The sequence below is a fragment of the Muntiacus reevesi genome, chromosome 4 (assembly GCF_963930625.1).
Source record: "Muntiacus reevesi chromosome 4, mMunRee1.1, whole genome shotgun sequence".
Taxonomy (NCBI): Eukaryota; Metazoa; Chordata; class Mammalia; order Artiodactyla; family Cervidae; genus Muntiacus; species Muntiacus reevesi.
In genome coordinates this window covers 64413622-64436923 of record NC_089252.1, presented here as the reverse complement: position 1 = coordinate 64436923, position 23302 = coordinate 64413622, and the positions used below count along the sequence as shown (strand labels likewise).

Sequence of the window (23302 nt, the reverse complement as noted above, 5' to 3'; positions counted from 1 at the left end):
ACGCAATTCTACCAGGCAGCATTTACATAACACCCTTCTTGAGAGAAATCAATGCTATTCACCTACTCACCCCACTTAGGTATGAGAGGCTTTAAAAAAATAAATAAAAGGCCTTCTGAAAGCAGGCTATGTTACATAATTTCACAAACCCATGGTACAGAGGAATAAGGTGCATATTCTACAAGGGGCTGGTGTGAGGGTTCCCTGATTTCCTGGACTATCTCCCACACTCACTGAGAGGAGGAGACAAACTTAAACAAGCAGAAAGCCTGGGGAGCTCAGTGTCAGAGGATGTTCACCAGAAAAGAATTAAAAGCTTTGAAAAGTAAATGTAAATCCAATTTGTATTTCAAAGATCGTGCAATTGGGGAAATTTCACTCCATATCAAAGTGGGAATATTTTACTATGGAGGCTCTAAAATAGCTCAGTATTTTCAACTTCAAAATCCCCATAACTGACACAAAAAGCAAGAAAATGGGGCAGGCACACACACAAAAAGCAGTCCTTTTGAAAATTAAGTAATTCTCCGGAAGGCTTGATCTCTTCCTGTAAGACACTTGATAAATCACAACACCAGGAGACTGAAGGGGAGGGTAACACCTGGGTCAGTTTGGAGAAGCTCCTACATCTGCAGAAGGCCATTCCCAGAGGCACACTTCTGAAAGCTTTGATATTCAATGAAAAATCATCAAGGCAGTCTCTTCTAATGATTACACAAGGAGTATGGTTAAAGATTACTCAGGAGTGAATCACGCTCTTTGGAAAGTCACGGAGCCAAAGTCCCCAAAATGCATTCATAATTCCCATCTACACTAAGGTAAACTGTAATGGAGTCCTACTAGTGGCTGGCCAAATTTTAGAATCACTTCAGAAATAAGTGGCATGATGCAAGTGTCTTCATTCTTTACATATGAGATCTAACCTTACAGTACACCTTTTTAATATGTTTTGTTCTGATACAATATTTTAACTTTCATATACTCTGCTTTTCTTCCACCATTTTTTCCTAGATTTTTTAACTGTGTTTGAAATATTGACTAAGAAATATTTTCTCATTATCAGTGCAGAAGAGAGCTTTTTGTTTCAGTAAAAATGTGTTCATAGTTGAAAAAAGTAGAAAAGGATCTCAACATGGCTGGTGTTTCTTGTTCATAGGCAGAGTTATAAGATACTGTAATACCTTCTGCCTTTAAGATTTTGAGTTGTAAGATGCAGAAAATGCATAGCATTGCCTATAGAGTGGAAGTGATTTATGTCATACCATCTAGCACAGCTAGAAACCACTCTGGAACACATGGCTATAATTTGGAATGGCTGCCAGATGATGTCATGATTTTGCTTTGGTAACAAGCCCTCATGTTGAAAGTCTCCTTTTGAAAACAATGGGTATGTCTCACTTAAAATTACAAATGAATAAATCATAAAATGATCATACATTGTGAGGTGGGGAGCAGGTAAAAAAAATGAATTCCAAAGTTATTTTCTGGCAAAAAATGCAGAAATATTACTTAAAAGAAGAAAACTGCCAAGGAAGCAATGGGCAGAGCCCTTCCACGTGTTAAAACATCATAGAAAATACTTATTATTAAAGGTATAACTAAACACCTGACTTGACAGGTAGATCCATGAGAACAATAGAAATTCCAAGAAAATTTAAAAAATATTCATGGTAACTGACTAGATGAAAAATGGAGCATTTGGATTCAATGAGAAGGGATATATCATTCAATAAATGGCGTTGGAACAACTGACTATCAGGAAATAAAGAAAAATAAAGCTAATTTCTCCCTTTTTGTATCTTATGCCAAAAATCTATTTTAGATAATTTTATAAGCAGATTTGTTAAAATGAAGTGATACTTTTATTTATATGTACACACATATATGTATGTATGTGTATATAAAATTTTACAAGAATTTGCAATGAAAAAAAAAAACACCATTAATGAAGGTAAAAGATAAGTGACTGACAAACACCTGTTTTTTTTTCATGCCAACGCCAGCTTTCTCTTCTACAAATGAATAAGAAGGTCAGCTGAAAACTGAACAGACAATATGAATAGAGAGCTTAAAAAGAGAAAATGTCAAAGTTCTAAACACATGAAAAGAGGCCCAAACTTCACTTATATTTCTTTTATTAAGACTACGATATGGTAAATTTTCACCTGTTACATTAGAGAAAAACAAGATTCATAACCATCATATTAGCTGAAGTGTCAGGAGAATGAGCTTCTTATACTGCCTCTTGTGAATCTGATTTAGGATAACCTATAAGAGGAGAATTTGGCAAAATTTATCAAAATCTAGTAAGCAAGAATACTATTTTACCCATCAAGTCCGCTTTACACATTTTTCCTATAGATAGGCTGCAATTTATGTGACAAGGAACAAATATCAATTTTAATTTTTGTGCTATTTGTAACAGAAAAGGATTAAAAAAATAACCTAGATATTCATAAGTAAGGACTTTAGAAGATTTTTATTAAAAGTATGTGTATCATTAAAATGGGATACATCTGTGTCTCTTTTTCTCTTTTTCTGTTTTGTAAAGTAATTAGCCTCCAACTAATACAAATAAATGGGAAAAAAAAGAAATGAATAAATAAAATGGGATACTCATCAAAAGTAGTGAAACAACTTTCCTTGTACTGTGAACAACCTTCAGATTCATTGTTCAGTGAAAAATATCAAGGATTATAAGAGAGTGTATACTTGCCTCCACTGGAGTGAAAATCTAAATGTAAATTTTCCTGCACACCCTCTGGAAATATAAGAAATGTTGACATTAGTTTTTCAAGGAGGAAAACTAGGGTGACCACCACAGGAAAAGAAGAGAAACTATTTTTCACTGTGAAGTTTTTTTGAATGTTGCAACTATTTCTATACATTAACAACTCAAAATACAACAAACCAAATGTACATTAAAAAAAGAATCCATCATAGTCAAGTTTTAATTTTTCCAGGAAAATAAATGGCCTACTATTTTAAAATTAAGGTACCTGAGAGACAACAGGCAAATCAAGAGTTATATAGTGATTAACCCAAGTATAAGATACAATTTAGGATCCACTCCTGATTAGTAGTACCAAAATTTAAATAAATAAATAAAGGACACTGGTTTGCTATCAAAAATGGGTACTGTGTCACATCTAGTTTTCAAAGACTGATCTGACTTTCAACTGGAGAATAAACAAAATGAGGTACAACAATTCAAAGAAATACCACTCACTCAGCATTAGCAAGAAGTGACCTATGATCATTCCACAGCATGCATCGACTTTAAATCCTTAGGCTGAGCAGGAAGGCAGATTCAGAAGACTTCACACTGTATGATATTATTTATATAACATTCTTCAAAAAACTAAACTATGGAGATGAAAAACAAAGTTGTGATTTCCAGTGAACAAAGGGGAGAGGGATGGTTTGACCACAATGGGACAGTGTAAGAGAGTTTTCAGGAATTACTCTATAATTTGATATAGTTACCCTAATAGTATGTTATTTGCATTTTTGGAGATAGTGTGACAAAAGTGATTTTACAAAAAACCTCGAATAGCCAAAGTAATCTTGAGAAAGAAGAATGGAACTGGAGGAATCAATCTGCCTGACTTCAGACTCTACTACAAAGCCACAGTCATCAAGACAGTATGGTACTGGCACAAAGACAGAAATATAGATCAATGGAATAGAATAGAAAGCCCAGAGATAAATCCACGAACTTATGGACACCTTATCTTCGACAAAGGAGACAAGGATATACAATGGAAAAAAGATAACCTCTTTAACAAGTGGTGCTGGGAAAACTGGTCAACCACTTGTAAAAGAATGAAACTAGAACACTTTCTAACACCATACACAAAAATAAACTCAAAATAGATTAAAGATCTAAATGTAAGACCAGAAACTATAAAACTCCTAGAGGAGAACATAGGCAAAACACTCTCCGACATAAATCTCAGCAGGATCCTCTATGACCCACCTCCCAGAATATTGGAAATAAAAGCAAAAATAAACAAATGGGACCTAAGGAAATTTAAAAGCTTTTGCACAACAAAGGAAACTCTAAGCAAGGTGAAAAGACAGCCCTCGGATTAGGAGAAAATAATAGCAAACGAAGCAACAGACAAAGGATTAATCTCAAAAATATACAAGCAACTCCTGAAGCTCAATTCCAGAAAAATAAATGACCCAATCAAAAAATGGGCCAAAGAACTAAACAGACATTTCTCCAAAGAAGACATACAGATGGCTAACAAACACATGAAAAGATGCTCAACATCACTCATTATCAGAGAAATGCAAATCAAAACCACAATGAGGTACCATTACACGCCAGTCAGGATGGCTGCTATCCAAAAGTCTACAAGCAATAAATGCTGGAGAGGGTGTGGAGAAAAGGGAACCCTCTTACACTGTTGGTGGGAATGCAAACTAGTACAGCCACTATAGAGAACAGTGTGGAGATTTCTTAAAAAACTGGAAATAGAACTGCCATATGACCCAGCAATACCACTTCTGGGCATACACACTGAGGAATCCAGATCTGAAAGAGACACGTGCACCCCAATGTTCATCGCAGCACTGTTTATAATAGCCAGGACATGGAAGCAACCTAGATGCCCATCAGCAGATGAATGGATAAGGAAACTGTGGTACATATACACCATGGAATATTACTCAGCCGTTAAAAAGAATTCATTTGAATCAGTTCTAATGAGATGGATGAAACTGGAGCCCATTATACAGAGTGAAGTAAGCCAGAAAGATAAAGAACATTACAGCATACTAACACATATATATGGAATTTAGAAAGATGGTAATGATAACCCTATATGCAAAACAGAAAAAGAGACACAGAAGTACAGAACAGACTTTTGGATTCTGTGGGAGAAGGCGAGGGTGGGATGTTTCAGAGAATAGCATGTATATTATCTATAGTGAAACAGATCACCAGCCCAGGTGGGAGGCATGAGTCAAGTGCTCGGGCCTGGTGCACTGGGAAGACCCAGAGGAGTCGGGTGGAGAGGGAGGTGGGAGGGGGGATTGGGATGGGGAATACGTGTAACTCCATGGCTGATTCATGTCAATGTATGACAAAACCCACTGAAATGTTGTGAAGTAATTAGCCTCCAACTAATAAAAATAAATGAAAAAAAAAAAAAAAGTAGGTCTGGAAGCAAGAATAACTAAAAATAAAAAATTAAAAGCTGAAAGTCAGATATAGAGCAGGAACTAGTTCTGTGAGATACACTATACGGTCAGATACATGTGTTGGTAGGGCCTTTGTGTAAAGTAAGCATACATGTCACAGGTAATTAACCTCTTACAGGGAATAGTAATATCTAATGGTATGAAGGGACAGGTTAATTATTAAGTACTGCTGAGATACCCTGTTGAGGAATCAATTTGATATTTAGTTGATACCAAATAAACTACAAGTTAAATGCAGAGAAAACGTAAAAGATATAGTAGTGAAGGCTGATGAAATCTCTTAACATCTGAAGGTGTTTTTTTTTTAATAGTATAGTGTATTCAAAATCCTGAGTCAAATCCAAAATCCAGAGTCATACAGAATGAAGTCAGTCAGAAAGAGAAAAACAAACATCATATATTAATGCATATATATGGAATCTAGAAAAATGGTACTGATGGGCCTAAACATAGGGCAGGAATAAAGATGCAGACAGTGGGGAAGGAGAGGGTGAGATGAATTGAGAATAGGATTGATATATATACGTTACCATGTGTAAATGAGATAGCTAATGGGAAACTGCTGCAGAATGCAGGGAAGGCCGCTCGGTGCTCTGTGATGACTTGGAGGGTGGGATGCGGGATGTGATTCAGGTCCAAGAGGGAGGGGATCGGATTCACTTTGTTGTACAACAGAAACTAACACATTATAAAGCAATTATAGGCCAATTAAAAAATTAACTTTAAAAAGGTATAGTGGAGAAGGTTACTATATTTCACTTAAAAGTTAAACTATTATTATTATTTTTTAATGTAAGTTACACTTAAACAGCAAACTAGGTCAAAACACTTATAAGAAATGTGATAGACAAATACTTAATATTTTAATATAGAAGCAGTTAAAACAATAAAATTGATTAAATTCAGGCTTTAAAAAATCTAACCAGATGGAACATAACCCAATTACCTAGACTGAGCCAAAACAGACCAAACTAGCCCCTCTAGTTCTGCTCAATTCAAAGGATTCCTCAAGCTCTGATCTGGGCATCTCTCCTCCAAGTAGAATGGATCATTCCCTTCTCTCACCCCCATCCTCTGGCCCCTGCATTACTCTTCTTCCTCTGTATGTTTATCGCTCACCCTGGAAATATATTCCCAGGTCTACTTTACAGTCAAGAATATTTTCTTAGTAAAGAAAAAATACTAAATGTCTACTAGTGTAAAGGACTTGAGCTAACATCAGATAAACCAGGTTTTGGGCTTCCCACGTGGCTCAGCGTTAAAGAATCTGCCTGCCAAAGAGGAGACACAGGTTTGATCCCTGAACTGGAAAGATCCTCTGGAGAAGGAAATGGCAACGCACTCCAGTACTCTTTTTTTTTTTTTTTAATTTGTTTTTTATTGAAGGATAATTGCTTTGCAGAATTTTGTTGTTTTCTGTCAAACCTCAACATGAATCAGCCATAGCCATACAAATATTCCCTTCATTTTGAACCTCCCTCCCATCTCCTGCCCGATCCCACCCCTTTAGATTGATACTGAGCCCCTGTTTGAGTATTTTTGCCTGGGAAATCTCAGCTAGAGAGGAGCTTTACAGTCCATAGGGTCACAAAAGAGTCAGACACAACTGCTTGACTAAAAAGCAGCAGCAGAAACCAGTATGCCATCTTTTTGTGCCTCCAATCACTGAACTACACAGATTGTCTACCATGTCATTGAGATTTTGATATCTTTGGCCTTAATCTAGGATTGCTGAAATGTTTTTCACTGTGGTAGATATCTTTTATGATTTTGAGATTCATAACCCCTTTGTAACCACAAAAGGAATTCAAGTCAGTTCTTTGAATTAGGTACCTGTAGCAACTGCTTTTCTAAGTGGTACTTTTCAGTCTAAAAGAAGTTCTCAGAGCAGGGCACCTTCTCCGGTATCTCAGGAATGCAAGGAACAAAAAACATTATCAACTCTCACTAAGTTTCCATGGCTTCTGCAGTCCATTCAGTAGATGGATGCCAGACAGAAGGAGAAAAAAAAAACAGATCTGTAATTCCTCTAATTGAGGCTTTTTAGCAAACTGACTTTTCTTCTGGACTCAGCTCTCCAACTTTATATGCAACTCAAAACAGCAAAAATTAAAAGAAAGTCATTCTACAGAGTAGTTTTTGAAGAAAGATGGTTTCTCTAAAGGAAGTTTCTATAAACATGCTACCTTTCCTTTATAACAAGAGAACCACTTACAATGTGCTCAGTTGCTCAGTCATGTCTGACTCTTTGCGAGCCCATGGACTGTAGCCCAGCAGGCTCCTTAGTCCATGGGATTCTCCAGGCAAGGATATTGGAGTGCGTTGCCATTTTTACTCCAGGGGATCTTCCCAACCCAAGGATTGAACCTGTGCCTCTTATGTCTCCTGCATTGGCATAGAGATTCTTTACCCCTTGCACCACCTGGGCAGCCCTGCTGCTTATATATACTAACTGGGCTTCCCAGGTGCTGCTAGTGGTAAAGAACCCTCCTGCAAATGGAGGAGATGAAGTTTCGATCCCTGGGTCAGGAAGATCCCCTGGAGGAGGGCATGGCAACCTACTCCAGTATTCTTGCCTGGAGAATCCCATGGACAGAGGAGCCTGGTGGGCTATAGTCCACGGGGTCACAAAGAGTTGGACAGGACTGAAGCGACTTGGCACGCATGCAAATAAAACACAAAGTATGTGGTTTACTGAAAGTGTTGAGCAAATATTTCTATTCTTCCAGAAGCTAAAGTAAGTATTGAAGTGAGCAACTGAAACTCAAAGAGGAAGGCTTCAAATATACTAAAGGTATGAAACACTTAGGCCAACAAAGAATACTCTTCTTATTTAGCGAATAAAGAAGAAACATGGTTCAAGCTGGGAATGGGGGGAAAACATTCACAGAGGAAGAATTATGGGATTTCCTTCTGATTTCCTCTCCTAGAGTATTTTCCTCTCGATCCAACAACAAAAATATTATGACTTAGTATAACTACTTATGCCTAAAGAGCACTTACACAGACCAGGAACATCCCACAGACTCCACACAGTGCAACTTACTTGGTCCACAGCCACCTTACAATGATAGAGCACAAAGGAACTATGATTATCTCCATTTTGCCTATGAGAATTGAGTCACAGAGAGGTTAAGTAATTTTCCCAAAATCACATGTCTAGGAAACGGCAGAACTAAATCCTGGAATCAATTAGCCCACTTACTATGTGTAAGTCTGAGCAACTGACATAAATTCTGTAACTCTCAGCCTCCTCATCTGCAAAATGGAGCAGTTCTTTTTCACTAAGGGCACTTTGAGAATAAAATAGAATAATCCATAATGCACTAAGCACTATGGTTGGCTTACAGTAACCCCTACTTCATTATCCCCAGAAAAGAAGAGCTGACTGATAGACTGTGGGGATGTAAGAACACAGCCATTTCCTGCCTCTAACTATCTCCTCGTCCCCCAGCTTTACTGAGATTCAATTAACATGCAAAATGTACATTTAGCTTAGGTGTTCAAAGTATCAGTTTAATACATGCATATGTTGGTTTGATAACCTCCATAGTGTTAGTAAATACCTCCTCTAACTGTACCTTTTAGGAGATACTGGTGTCAAAAAGTGAATCTGAAGTAGTGATATACAAAGAGATATACAAAGCGAAACACTCCACGGGCAGACAGGAAACAGACAAACAAGCAGAATCAAGAAATGCTTACATCCTAAAGTTAAAATAGTAAACCCAAAGGCAAAAATTATTTTCACTGCAGAAGCCAAATGAGTATAAAATAAATCTACTAAATCCAGAATGAATGTGTTTCTGTGCCAAACCTAAGGCAGCAAGAGATTAACAATGTAAACAAGACAGCTTGATAAAAATTTTCTGAATGAACAGGTAACAGAAGTCTAAGGGAGAAGCTCTTGGTGCTATAGATAAAGGACTTCACTCAGCCACCAGAGAGAAGAGGCATAAATATTTATTCAAATTGCAGTTTAAATCAATGGAAAGGTTAATGAGTCCATTCTGCTGATGGCACAGGCCGTGCAGCCCCCATGCAGGACAAGGACTGAACTTGCAGAACTTCACGAAGAGAGAAACCTTTGCCAGGGCTTGAGCTGTGTAAGTGAAAGACAACAGGTCTAATTGCTAGTCGTGGAATTAATTAATTGTAACAACCAACAGGATGTGTAGTATTCTAACACATTTTGTATTATTTTTGCTTCTTTTAATTTTCATAATCCATTACTTAAAAACAATCTGGAGATAGGAGCAATGGAAAGTATGAGGTAGAATCGAGAGATAATTTAAAATTTATGAGAAAGAAAAGGATACATGCTCTTTTGAACACTGACTTTTATCCAAAGAAAGCGTTTTAAATTTAAATATTTTAAAATTTACAAAGAGGAACGCAGTACGCAAAACATTTCTGTACGGAATCATTATAGTTGGTTTCTACTTTCACTTTATAACTATTTACTGACTGAATGTATTAAGACACAGTGTGGTTGAGAAACTACGAACAGTGGACTCAATGTTTTAAAATTCATTTCAATGTATCTATATTAAACATTTCCTATGTTTAAATGCTGGTACTGGAGGAGATATTAGGATTAAAAAAGGCATAATTCTGCCAGTGGGATAAGGTGAGTCCCAAGCCTACATATCGCAAATAGAGACTCAATATAGATAAAATGATTTGATGAACTGCTGTGAAAGTTAAGAGAAGAGAAATTGAAGATCAGAAAAATCTGCATGAAAAGTGTTACATCTATATTTGAGCAACATTTCTTTGGGAAAGGAGGGTAGCAAGGGATCCTAGGATCTGTGAACTGGAGGGGCAAAGATGTGTCATGAGATCACAACAAGAAGTTCGAAATCATTCATGTTTTTATAGTTGTTTTACCTAAAAGAATGACTGCCCGAATTAAGATAGCTGTCTTGGTCCAATCAGAATTGTGACTAGTATTTATGAATCTGGGAGTCACTACAGCAAATTTCAGGTAAACATTTATCTGGTGTGCTACTCTTTCTAGCCCTGCTAGTAAACTGTTGAGCTCCAGCTGAGATATTTCATTAACTGGATGCCATTCTAGAATGATATGGCAACTATGTGAAAAGCTTGGAAATTGAAAACTGGTCTTAACCTCACTATAAGGGAGCTATATCTTACATAGTCCATGTACTAAATAAGTCCATCAATGATGGTACTTTATAGATTTCAAAAGTAAAACTGTATTTCCAGCCTAGAGGCTGGATGTTGATGAAATGATTCTTATGATGCAAACAAATGCTCCTTATTATAGGGTTATCTAACACTATGGAGGTTATCAAACCAACATATGCATGTATTGGTAGTCCTAATGGTAGGACTACCATTTCCTACCAGCACTTTTGTGGAACTGTACAAAATCTCTTAGTTAATTCTAGCAACATTTATGTAAAGAAGGCATTATAAACATCTAATGGACTCATTAGGTTCCTTGATGAACCCAGAAAGAGACTAAAGAACTTGCCTATGTTCAAAAGCAACAAGAGACAGGACCAAAACTCAACCAAGATCAACTAGGGAGAAGATAGTTCTCTCTATAGAATATGTTCTCTAGCCAATTAAGTTCACAGAGGCAAAGGAGCATACCCTACAGAGGACTCTCATTGAAAGCACAATGTAAAGCAAATGCACATTGCTCTTTTCTTCACCATCCTAAAGTGAAAGTGAAAGTTGCTCAGTCATGTCCAACTCTTTGTGACCCCATGGACTATACAGTTCATGGAATTCTCCAGGTGAGAATAGTGGAGTGGGTAGCCCTTCCCTTCTCCAGGAGATCTTCCCATCCCAGGGATCAAACCCAGGTCTCCTGCATTGCAGGTGGATTCTTTAGCAGCTGAGCCAGCAGGGAAGCCCAAGACTACTGGAGTGGGTAGCCTATCCCTTCTCCAGTGGATCTTCGCAACCCATGAATCGAGCCAGGGTCTCCTGCATTGCAGGTGGATTCTTTACCAACTGAGCTACCAGAGAAATTTCACCATGCTAAGTGCAGCAAAAGACTGTCTCTGGGATGAGAAAAGTGCTGGGGCTGTAAAAGGATGTAGAAAATAGTAAGCTGTGTCTTTTCAAAATAAATTACAGGAGAAATTACATCTTAAATTGTTACAACTCTTACATGAATTCATTGGGTTAAAATCATAATCATTTATTAAGGATAACTAGGTAACTGTTTCCTTAGAGATCTTTCATATTAGGTTAAGAGGCAATAAGCTTAAAAGAAGATTTGGGGACTCTAGAACAGGAGGCTTTATCATCTGTGAAAATTTAAAAAATATGTGAAAATTAACAGTATGTAGTATTCAATCAGTTATTGATACATGATATTATTTATTATTATTATTATTGTTATATTAGTGTGATTATTTACACCAGCTAGCAAACCTGGAAGTCTGAAGATGCATCCTACAAGGTGAGTAGAACACTAAGGTACAATCCAATTAGGGGACAAGCACTATGTGAACCAGCAAAGACCAAAAGATGGGCAGAGGACGGGGCTTATGATGAGAACAGAACTCCCAAAGAAGGCACTGCCAGAGAATGCTCACACGACCATACAACGTCAGTCATCTCACACACTAGCAGAGTCATGCTGGAAGTTCTCTAAGCCAGGCTTCAAAAGTACATGAACCATGAACTTCCAGATGTTTAAGCTGGATTTAGAAAAGCCAGAGGAACCAGAGATCAAATTGCCTACATCCGTTGGATCATCGAAAAAGCAAGAGAGTTCCAGAGAAACATCTGCTTCTGCTTTACTGACCAAACCAAAACCTTTGACTGTGCGGATCATGACAAACAGTGACAAATTCTTCAAGAGATGGGAACAACAGACCACCTGCCCTGCCTCCTGAGAAATCTGTATGCAGGTCAGGAAGCAACAGTTAGAACTGGACATGGAAGAATAGACTGGTTCTAAATTGGGAAAGGAGTACGTCAAGGCTGTATATTGTCACCCTGTTTATTTAACTTGTATGCAGAGTCCATCATGAGAGATGCTGGGCTGGATGAAGCACAAGCTGGAATCAAGATTGCCAGGAGAAATATCAATAACCTCAGATACACAGATGACACCACCCTCATGGCAGAAAGTGAAGAAAAGCTAAAGAGCCTCTTGATGAAAGTGAAAGAAGAGAGTGAAAAAGTTGGCTTAAAACTCAACATTCAAAAAATTAAGATCATGGCATCTTGTCCCATCATTTCATGGCAAATAGATGGGGAAACACTGGAAACAGTGAGAAACTTTATTTTTTGGGCTCTAAAATTACTACAGATGGTGACTGCAGGCATGAAATCTGCTTGATCCTTGGAAGAAAAGCTATGACCAACCTAGACAGCATATTAAAAAGCAGAGACATTACTTTGCCAACAAAGGTTCATCTACTCAAAGCTATGGTTTTTCCAGTGGTCATGTATGGATGTGAGAGTTGGACTCTAAAGAGAACTGAGCACTGAAGAATTGATGCTTTTGAACTGTGGTGTTGGAGAAGACTTTTGAGAGTCCCTTGGACTGCAAGGAGATCCAACCAGTCCATCCTGAAAGAAATCAGTCCTGAATATTCATTGGAAGGACTGATTCTGAAGCTGAAACTCCAATCCTTTGGCCACCTGATGCAAAGAACTGACTCACTGGAAAAGAACCTGATGCTGGGAAAGATTGAAGGTATGAGGAGAAGGGGACAACAGAGGATGAAATGGTTGGATGGATTCACTAACTGGATGGACGTGAGTTTGAGCAAGTTCTGGGAGTTTGTGATGGACAGGGAGGCCTGGTGAGTTGCAGTCCATGGGGTTGCAAAGAGTTGGACACGACTGAGCAACTGAAATGAACTGATGACAGACCCATGGTTACCCTTCTGGCTTTTAAATATTTTATTTAAACTCTCCCCAAATTCTGACAGGCTCACATGCCACTCACTAATCACACAGTTCCATTTCCAAAACCCTCCACACCACACACACTGTGTACGCACATTGTTTTGACAAAGCATCCATATACTCGATCAATATACTTTTTGTTAATAAAAAAATAAAGCATATGTTTAGAAGCATAACCATTGCCTCCACATCTGAGAAAGCAAAATATCCAGTATACCATAAGGAATCTATGTGCTTGCTTCCAAAGTATGGTAGTGTAACTCCTTTAATAGAAATGTATTTCTTAATCATTCCCCTTAAAATAGCTTCTAGAACACATTCAGCTTTTCTACCTAAGATCAGAAAGATGAGAGGACATTTTAAGCTTCATCTTTATCATGGCTATCTCCTTTAGTCTTTTCTAATTATGAGAAGATTAAAAAACGTGAATCTTGAGTTTTTTACTCTAAATCAGGGACATTGTTTTGTTTAACTGTTTCCATGTTTGCGTCAGGACCTCTTTATACTCTTAACAAGTATTAAGAGTGCAAATAACTTTCGTTTATATAGGTTAAAGCTGATTGCCACTTAAAAATCCAAAATTTTAGATGCTTCCTTAATAACTTATTTTAAAATACAGATGTAGAAAAGAAACACATGGTTTCCAGGAGAAAAGGGGATGAGAAGCGATAAACTGGGTGATTGGGATCAACATATACATACTCCTATATATAAAATATATAACTAATAAGGACCTACACTATAGCATAGGGAATTCTACTCAATACTCTGTAATGGCTTATGTGGCAAAAGAACCTAGAAAAAAGGAGTAAATGTGTAAGTATAACTGATTCACTTTGCTGTATGCCTGAAACTAATACAACATTGTAAATCAGTTATACTCCAATCATTTTTTTAAAAGACATCACATGATGCCAGAGGTGACACATTTTTTATAAAAGATTTCAAAAACAAAATAAATAAGCACAAGAGTGGCCTTGTTTTATATTTGGGCAAATCTCTGTAATTTGGGGCTTAATAGAAGACAGATTCTTGTATCTGCTTCTGCATTCAATCTGTTGCTGTATCACACATCATATAGACTCTGGGAAACTTAACTCTACACTGAGGAGAGAATCAGACTGAAAAAGGCAAATAATAAGCCCATATTATGAAACTATGTTGACCTTGTGGACCACCAGAAAGGGAAAGAATGTCAGGGACCCCACAGGTCTCTGGACCACTATTTGGTTCAAATACAGTATACTATCTTAAAGTGATTGCTCATAAAAATAGGTTAGTTTCAATATTTCATTCCTATACTTTTGTGCTTTGTTGAGAATGTTTGAATTAAAACCCCATTATCTTAAATATTGGTACAGTTTTGATTCGTCAGGATGTATCTTTATCAAAACAAGTAGGATTGCTGAATCCTGTTAACCAACCAGTGGTCTGTTCACAAGTAGGACACAGGACTGCAATTCTATCCACCACTATAAAGGTCTTTCCCATAGTCAAACTGTCTTTGCTTTTTCCAGAGAAGCCTGTTAACTATTAACAATTGTTACACTACTTAGGGTGGGTAGTACATTTGTCTCTAGCGAAGTCAGTGAAACTTTGGAGACAGTATAGGTTACACCAGGTGTTCTCACCAGGAGCAAAAGAACTGGGATGCAGACAGCCTGACCTGTCAGTCACTGTTTACCAGCCTCCCCCATCGGGGGGACGTGTCTTCCTAGATCCTCTTTCACTGTTCATCAGGAAACCAGCCCCCCTCCCCCCTGGCCCAGTCTGAGGGCGAGCCATCCAGAGAGGGATGTAGGTTCTGACTGATGGAAGTCAGGCTAGCACCCAGGGAGGTGAACATCTGGTCTACCACCAAACTGAGAAATCAGATTGTTGAGTCTTTCACTTGAGGCATTTCAACGACTCAACTAGTACCACTGTTTCATCAGCCTCTATTCCAAAATAAGTTCCACTCACAGTTCAAGAGAAAATAGCCCTATTTACAGCTTCCTCTTGCTACTTGCTATAAAAGTGATACATCTTCAATGGAGAGATATATTTATTTTAAATGCTTGAAAGTATTTTAATTCCATGAATAATAAGAAACACTCAAATCAATAAGAATTTAATCAATTGAATAATAAAAGTATACAGTTGACCCTTGAACAATGTAGGTTTGAACCAGGAAGTTCCACTTATATTTAGAATTTTTTTAATAGTGAACTGAAATACTGTCCTACTACACAGGTGGCTCAGTGGTAAAGAATCTGCCTGCCAATGCAGAACCACAGGTGGCATGGGTTTGATCCCTGCATTCGAAAGATCCTCTGGAGGAGGAAATGGCAATCCACTCCAGTATTCTTGCCAGGATAATCCCATGGACAGGGAGCCTGGCAGGCTATAGTCCATGGGGTTGCAAAGAGTCAGACATGACTGGGCATGCATGCAGAAAGTACCTACTACATGACCTAAGGCTAATTAAACCCATGGATGTAGAACTGCAGATAGAAGGAATTATACACAGAGAGAACAAACTGTAAGTTATACAAGGATATTCAACTGGGAGAAGGATTAATGTCTCAACCCTCAAGGGACAACTGTATATTGGGTTAAAACTTAATAAATGTTGATAATTATCTCCCTGAACTTTTACTTTATGTCTCAAACCTAAGCTTTCCTATGGCACTCAGCTATTCAGAGATTTCAGTTCAGTTCAGTTCATTTCAGTCACTCAGTCATGTCCAACTCTTTGCGACCCCATGAATCGCAGCATGCCAGGCCTCCCTGTCCATCACCAACTCCCGGAGTTTACTCAAACTCATGTCCATCGAATCGGTGATGCCATCCAGCCATCTCATCCTCTGTTGTCCCCTTCTCCTCCTGCCCCCAATCCCTCCCAGCATCAGGGTCTTTTCCAATGAGTCAACTCTTCGCATGAGGTGGCCAAAGTATTGGAGTTTCAGCTTCAGCATTAGGACACTCTTTATCTCATCAGAATAGGGCATCATATATGTTTTAGATTTAATCACCTAAAACTCAAGGGTGATACCAACTTTATAAACTCTTTGAGCCCTTCTACCAACACTAACGATCTTTTTTTAATAATAGGAATTATTGAAACCAAATATTAAGGTTGAGAGCTAAGAGATACATATTTGTATGAATTTAGATTTACAGTGTCCAATTTTCTGGGCACATTTTATGGGAAAAAATAGCTTGAAATAGTATTTGACTTCATTAGGTCAAAAATAATGTTATCTATACAAGTACTCCTATGTTAACAGCAGCACGATTCATAGTTGACAAGGCGTGGAAATAATCTAAATATTCACCGATGGATGAATGGATAAAGAAGCTGTGGTGTGTGTATGTGTGTATACACACACACATATATAAATGGAACATCATTCAGCCTTTAAAAGGAACAAAATAATGCCATTTGCAGCAACACAGATGCAACTAGAGATGATCATACTAGTGAAGTTAGTCAGAAACAGAAAGACAAACATCATATGATATCACTCATATGTGGAATCTAAAATATGACACAAATGAATGTATCTACAAGACAGAAGCAGACTCTTAGACATAGAGAACAGACCTGTGGTGGCCAAAGGGAGGGGAGAGGAAGAGGGAGGAACTGGGAGCAGGGGGTTGGTAGATGTCAACTATTACATTTAGAATGGATAAATGACACCCCACTCCAGTACTCTTGCCTGGAAAATCCCATGGACGGAGGAGCCTGGTAGGCTACAGTCCATGGGGTCGCAGAGAGTCAGACACGACTGAGCGACTTCACTTCACTTTCACTGTATAACACAGGGAACTATATCCAATCTTTTGGGATAAACCATAATGGAAAAGAATATAAAAATAATGTATATATGTGTAGAACTCTATTTCTTCTACAGCAAAAATTAGAGTGCTCACTTCAACAGCATATATACTAAAATTGAAATGATACAGAGAAGATTAGCATGGCCCTGTGCAAGGAGGACACGCATATTTGTGAAGCATTTCATATTGGTTCACAGCAAGATCCTCTATGACCTGCCTCCTAGAGTAACAGAAATTAAAAAAAGAAAATAACTAAATGGGACCTAATTAAACATAAAAGCTTTTGCACAGCAAAGGAAACTATAAACAAGGTGAAAAGACAGCCCTAAGAATGGGAGAAGATAATGACAAATGAAACAACTGAAAAGGATTAATTTCTAAACTATATAAGCAGCTCATACAACTCCACATCAAAAAAACAAGCAGCTCAATCAAAAAGTGGCCAAAAGACCTAAACAGACATTTCTCCAAAGACAAATAGATGGCTAATAAACACATGGAAAGATGCTCAACATTGCTTATTATTAGAGAAATGCAAATCAAAACTACAAGGAGATATCACCTCATACTTGTCAGAATGGCCATTATAAAAAAAAAAAAATCTACAAACTAAATGCCAGAGAGAGTGTGGAGAAAAGGGAACCCTCTCGCACTGTTGGTGAGAAAATAAATTGATACAACCACTATGGAAGACAGTATGGAGATTCCTTAAAAATTTAGGAATAAAACTACCATACTACCCAGCAATACCACTTCTAGACATACACTCTAAGGAAACAAATATTGAAAAATAAACATGTAACCAAATATTCATTGCAGCACTATTTACAATAGCTAGGACACGAAAGCAATCTAAATTTCCATCAACAGATGAATGAATAAAGAAACTGTGCTATATATATATTCGATGGAACATTGCTCAGCCATGAAAAGGGAAGTATTTGAGTCAGTGCTAATGAGGTAGATAAGCCTAGAGCCTATTATACAGAGTGAAGTAAATCAGAAAAAAAAAATCATATATTAATGCATATATATGGAATTTAGAAAGAGGGTACTAACCAATCTACTTGCAGGGTAGCAATGGAGATGCAGACATAGAGAAGAGAGTTATGGATACGGGGATTGGTTGGGGGAGGAGAGGGTGAGAGATAGAGAGAGTAGCATGGAAACATACACTCTGCCATGTGTAAAATAAGAGAGTCAGTGGGAATTTGCTATATGATGCATGGAAGTCAATCAAACCAGGGCTCTGTGACAACCTAGAGGTGTGGGAAGGGATGGGAGGGAGGTTTAAGAGGGATGAGATATATGTTTATCTATGGCTGATTCATGTTGATGCATGGCAGAAAACAACACAATATTGTAAAGTAAATCCTTCAAGTAAAAATAAATTAAAACAAAATTAGAACAACATGGTTAGTCAACTACACTTCAATAATAAACAAAAATATTCTCTGATATATTAGCACTCATCTCCAAAGACTCTCTTTTTGGATATTTCATAGTCTTCAATTCTAATATATCCTTATAAGCAGGTATAAAGAAACTATTAAGTCAAAATAATTAATAACATAGCTTTTACTGTTTAACAAGCCACTCAAATGATACAAAGACTTTTAAAAATAGGAGAACCTAAGACAATCTTCCAGAAGCTGTTTGTAATGTAATTTAGAAATAATATGGATGCTATTCAGTTGAAATGATTTCTATAATGATCCACTAGTTTTTTTATTGCTGTTGTAACAAATTAACAAAAACAAGAGGGGTATAAAATGATACAACTGCACCATCTTATACTTTCATGGTTAAAAGGTTGACGCAGATTCCACTGGGATAAAATCATGGTGTCAACAGTGCCGAGTTCCTTTCCTGTCCCCTCAAACTTTAGGGGAGAATCCAATTTCTTGCTTTTTTCAGTTCCCAGAGGCTGGCTGCCCACACTGCTTCATCTTCAAGGTCAGTGGTGGTGAGTCAAGTTCTTCTGTTGCCTCCCTCTGATCTCCTGTTCTGCCCCCCACCTCCACTTTTAAGAAGCCCTGTGATTATACTGAGTCCACTCAAATAATTCAGAATAATTTCTCTCCTTTAAGATGAATGTATTTGCAACCTTAACCCTATTTGCAACCTTAATTCATTTGCCATATTCACCAGGAGTGGGGATTGGGACTTAGAGATCTTTGGGGGATGAGGAGATGATTCTGCCTACCACAAGTCGATATTCATTCATTTAATAATTATCAATACTCTCATGTAACAGGAGTCAGTTTAGATGCTTAAAATGTAAACAACATGGTGCAATCTTTACATTCAAAGACTTAATGTATTAATTGTTTGAAGGCACAGGGAAAGATAAACATGAAAATTCTTTTGTAGAAAAATGTACAATCTAATGGGACAGATGTCTTTGAAATAAATGAATTCTAAAGAAAGATCATAAACATGTCAATTTCCTTTGAAAGATTTCTTCTTCTGCAATGAAAAATGACTAAAATAATAGTAAGCTAATTGATTAATCATTCATAGGCTTAAAGAGGTAAGAAATCAGAGGAAACAGCTATCAGATAAATCATGCCTGGTTCAGACCTTGCTTAGTGAGTGTTTTCATTTATATTCCTCTTAAAATATTTTCTTAAATTTTGCAGACTTCTCATTCTAAAGAATTAGATCATAAAAAAAAATGATGTATGCATGACAAGCTTTCTTGATGGTTTCTGGCAAGGAGTGGCAAGAATCTAATTCACACTATTATCCATGTATCCAAAAATTGGTTAGGATGTATTTTTAAATCAATCCTATTAAATGAAATTTTAGATTTGGAAATGCACTAAACAATTATTCAGAGCCTGGTTTCTATGGCTTGTCTCTTAATTGGTCTTAAGCCACTCAACCCTCTGCTTGCTAATAGCACTCACATACACTCATGGTTTACTACTCATTAATGATGCTGTCAGAAGGCAAAGTCCAATATCAACTTAGGAATAAAATTAAGGCTCTGTAATTTATCTTGTAGGTTTTTTTTTTTTTTTTTTTTGCTGCACCACAGGGCATGTGGGATCTTACTTCCATGACCAGGGAATGAATTCATGTCTCCTGCCGTGGAAGCACCGAGTCCTAACCACTGGACCACTAGGGGAGTCCCTTCTAGGTCTTTACCGTGAAAACTTCAAGGCATAAAAATGTGAAGACCTGAATGGAGTTATCATTTTGGATGAAAACAGATGAAGATGATCTGTGATTCTGGAGATGTATAGAAAACCTGTTCATCTTTCTTCTCAGTTCCATGACCATATGATGACTTCAATTAGATTCTGGAGTGAGAATTTGCTTTGTAGACTCTGAGTAAATTATGCTACTACTCACTGGTACTTACACATAATTATAGAGAACATATGATCAGCAAAACATATTGACCATACCACACTGATTAAGCATTACAAACTGTATTATATCACTCTATGATAGTAGGGCTAATAAACCTGTGTCACACTTCCCCTAGAGAGAGAAGCAACATTATGCCAAAAGAGATGAAAGTGTAGACCAATAAACCCCTTTCTGTTTTTTCTCATGATATTCACATTTTTATGTGCAGACAATAAAAAAGGGGTGCAAAGTACAGCACAGTAATAGTGCCTATCTAGATCCAGTGGCAAGAAGTTAAGATCTAGACACTATTAAATTAGGCAGGAACATTACCCACATCAAAAAGCAGAATTCATCACTGTCCCAACCAAGAATGAGAAATTAAAGAAATAACAGTTTGGTTGTCAGCAAAACACACTGAAAAGCAGTTTTGGAAAAATGAGACTTTCCAAGAATTAACCAGAACCTTTCTCAACCAAACTGTTTCTTTTTTTTCTTTTGAATATTTAGCACTTGTTCTGTGTGTGTGTGTGTGTGTGTACACAGATATGGGCTTCCTTGGCTCAGATGGTAAAGAATCTGCCTGCAATAGAGGAGACCCAGGTTCTATCCCTGAGTTGGGAAGATCCTCAGGAGAAGGGAATGGTTACTAACTCTAGTATCCTTGCCTGAGGAATCCCATGGACACAAGAGCTCGGCAGGCTACAGTCCATGGGGTTATAAATAGATAGACACAACTGAGCGACTAGCACGGATATCTGCGTGCGTGCTAAGTCGCTTCAGTTGTGTCCAGCTCTGAAACTCCGTGGCTGTAGCCTGCTAAGTCCTCCTGGTTCATGGAACTTTCCGAGCAAGAATACTGGAGTGGATTGCCATGCCCTCCTCCAGGGGAATCTTCCTGACCCAGGGACTGAACCCACACCTCTTACATATGTGTTTAGATACAGAAATGTGAGAATTTTTGTCAAAAATTAAGAAAAGATTTAAATGTTTCTCTCAATGTTTCCCTCCAAGTTTGTTGGTGACAGAGAAAGCAGCTGTCCCCACAGACCCTTTGGGAATTTTGTTAACACCAAATATAAGTACAAGGGCTGTTCAATTCATGGAATTGTGTATCAGTTTCAAATAATATTTATTGAAATTCTTCAGGCCAGAATACTGGAGTGAGTAGCCTTTCCCTTCTCTAGAAAATCTTCACAACCCAGGGATTGAACCTAGGTCTCCTGAATTGCAGGTGGATGTTTTACCAGCTGAGCCATGAGGGAAGCCCGTTGAGAATCTACACTGAGCTAAATAGTAGCACCGGAAGAGACAACATAAAAACAAACAAAACTTCCAAACAAAATCCAGATTTTAAATACTCAGAATAAAATGCATAAAGAAAAAAAAAATCACTCTAGTACACTTCACCTTCCCTAACCTTCTCCTGTGAAGATTAGGAATTTAGGAAAGATGAAGGGAAGAGTGAGGATTAGTAAGGGAGTCTACAACATTGATGAAAACCTTCCAAAGCTAACTGGAAGCCACCATTGTTCAGCTAAAGACCATCTCCATTTCACTTTTGTCAACTCAAGACATCCCCATGCTCGATCCATTAATAATGCCCACCACACTACCTTTATCTAAGACCAAAACTTCATGGGTTCTTTTCTCTGTGGCATGATTTCCCATGCCCGTCCCTCACCTTCAATTTGCTCGCATCATGAAAATTTCCTGGCCCTTCTTTCTCTTTCCATTTTTGTCAACAACCAACCTCTTCACATCATCAGTTGTTCTAGGATCAACCATGTCATGGTGGCACTTCATCATTACTGTGTTGCACATTTCTCTTTCTAAATTTAAACTCTGACTACCATCTGTCTAGGATCACTAACATTCATTTTTGTAATCCCTAATACATGGTTCTGAAAGAGATGGGAATACCAGACCACCTGACCTGCCTCTTGAGGAACCTGTATGCAGGTCAGGAAGCAACAGTTAGAACTGGACATGGAACAACAGACTGGTTCCAAATAGGAAAAGGAGTATGTCAAGGCTGTATACTGTCACCCTGCTTATTTAACTTATATGCAGAGTATATCATGAGAAATGCTGGGCTGGAAGAAGCACAAGCTGGAGTCAAGATTGCCAGAAGAAATACCAATAACCTCAGATATGCAGATGACACCACCCTTATGGCAGAAAGTGAAGAAGAACTAAAGAGCCTCTTGATGAAAGTGAAACAGGAGAGTGGGAAACTTGGCTTAAAGCTCAACATTCAGAAAACTAAGATCATGGCATCCGGTCCCATCACTTCATGGGAAATAGATGGGGAAACAGTGGTTGACTTTATTTTTCTGGGCTCTAAAATCACTGTAGATGGTGATTGCAGCCATGAAATTAAAAGACGCTTACTCCTTGGAAGGAAAGTTATGACCAACCTAGATAGCATATTAAAAAGCAGAGACACTACTTTGCCAACAAAGGTCCGTCTAGTCAAGGCTATGGTTTTTCCAGTGGTCATGTATGGATGTGAGAGTTGGACTATAAAGAAAGCTGAGCAGAGAAGAATTGATGCTTTTGATCTGTGGTGTTGGAGAAGACTCTTGAGAGTCCCGTGGACTACAAGGAAATCCAACCAGTCCATCCTAAAGGAGATCAGTCCTGGGTGTTCATTGGAAGGACTGATGCTGAAGCTGAAACTCCAATCCTTTGGCCACCTGATGTGAAGAGCTGACTCATTTGAAAAGACCCTGATGCTGGGAAAGATTGAAGGCAGGAGGAGAAGGGGATGACAGAGGATGAGATGGTAGGATGGCATCACTGACTCGATGGACATGGGTTCGGGTGGACTCTGGGAGTTGGTGACTGACAGGGAGGCCTGGAGTGTTGCAGTTCATGGAGTCGCAAACAGTTGGACACGACTGAGTGACTGAACTAAATACATGGTTCACAAATACTGCTATAAATGTTTAAGAGTAATGAAAACAATGTGTTTGGTCTACAAAATTCACTTTACTACTTC

General features: G+C 37.9%; 1 protein-coding gene and 1 non-coding gene across 7 annotated transcripts in view; one reads left to right on the top strand and one right to left on the bottom strand.

Moving 5' to 3' along the window:
* Positions 1 to 23302, bottom strand: part of RBMS3 (RNA binding motif single stranded interacting protein 3) — a 773699-nt gene that overhangs the window by 234917 nt on the left and 515480 nt on the right. The gene's annotated exons all lie outside the window — the stretch shown is intronic.
* LOC136168031 (U6 spliceosomal RNA) lies at positions 17024 to 17129 on the top strand. Its single transcript, XR_010663196.1, has one exon. It is a non-coding gene; the product is annotated as a U6 spliceosomal RNA (small nuclear RNA).